At 54.0% G+C, this 1225-nt stretch overlaps 1 long non-coding RNA gene across 1 annotated transcript; it reads left to right on the top strand.

Moving 5' to 3' along the window:
- Window positions 1–857, top strand: LOC106481988 (uncharacterized). The gene is made up of 3 exons (XR_001292095.2): window positions 1–77; window positions 607–698; window positions 792–857. It is a non-coding gene; the product is annotated as an uncharacterized lncRNA (long non-coding RNA).
- Window positions 858–1225: the final 368 nt, after the last annotated feature.

Here is a 1225-nt window from a genome sequence, read left to right as displayed (position 1 = left end):
CTGGATATTAGCAAGAATGACGTGCAAGTGGCCAAGTCAGCTGTAGCTGTGTAAACTGCCTGGAGGAATCAGTCCATGTAAGTCCCAAAAGGAAATATAATATGTCCTATATGTGTTGTCAGAACCTGACATGAAATATCAGCTCTGAAACTGTTCTTCTCACTCTGCAATAGCCAGTCTCTTGAATCCATCAGTGAATGCAGCCAGCTTGCTTTATCACAGGCAAAAAGATTGATGGAGGGGAAGAGATTTGTTGAGTTGAAGCACAGTTCTTCATGCACCTGTGGATCTGGTTGCAAAGCAACCCATGAATCCAGCTGAAATCTAGTGCCTTTTTAGCCAGAGGCACCAGGGTGGGATCCATCTCCAGATTCAGACACCCATATCCAGACAGAAAGGTGATCTTACCTACATTTAGGTGTCCTATTCTCAAACCGAACCCCAGCTCCCAGCAGGGGAGGAGAACAAGGTCCTCTGCTCTGGAGTGGTCCTCTGCTCTGCTTGCCAGACCCAGACCAAGGCAGGGGAGCGCTGCTCGCCCTCCACCGCTGCCAGCACGCACAGAGCGGTGCTAAGCGCATGCTCCTGTGCCCCGCTCTGTCCCAGCTTGGACCCACAGGATGAAGGCTTAACACCCGCTTCACAGGCCAGCCAGAGTCAAGGGGGAGTCAGCAGGAACCATCACTCCTGACTTCAAGGTAACAAGAGTTAGGGCTAAAAATAGCTGCCCGTTGTTATTCATGACAGTGCCCTATAGCAGCTGCTCCACTGCTTCTGTGAATAATTAATAGGAGCAGGCCAGGCCGGAGAGGACAAAGGGATGAAGAGAGATGGAGACTGCACCAGTAACGGAGCTGAGGCAGAAGCTTCTCTACTCTGGGGCAGAGGAAGCAGCATGACGCTCTCAACCTAAACTCCACAGCCGTCCTGTATCACGTAAGCACTGCCATGGCCCACGGCTGTCCCAGAGCCTTGGAGCACGCTGCACCGAGCAACGAGGGCTCACAAAAGGCCTTCAGGATGGGTACGCTGTCCTCACGTCACCCCGAGGCTGTGGGCTCATGAGCAGGAGGCTTCGGTGATGATCCCGGTCTGGCCATCCCTGCTGGCCTCCTCCAGGGTTGCCTCCACTCTCGCGGGAGACAGCGATACCCCAACATGCTGCATAGGCAGGTTGTGAGCTGGCCAGTTCTCCGGGCCGGTTCACGGTGTAGCCACAAAACCC

Source organism: Apteryx mantelli, chromosome 3 (assembly GCF_036417845.1).
Source record: "Apteryx mantelli isolate bAptMan1 chromosome 3, bAptMan1.hap1, whole genome shotgun sequence".
NCBI lineage: Eukaryota > Metazoa > Chordata > Aves > Apterygiformes > Apterygidae > Apteryx > Apteryx mantelli.
This window is presented reverse-complemented; position numbering and strand designations above follow the sequence as displayed.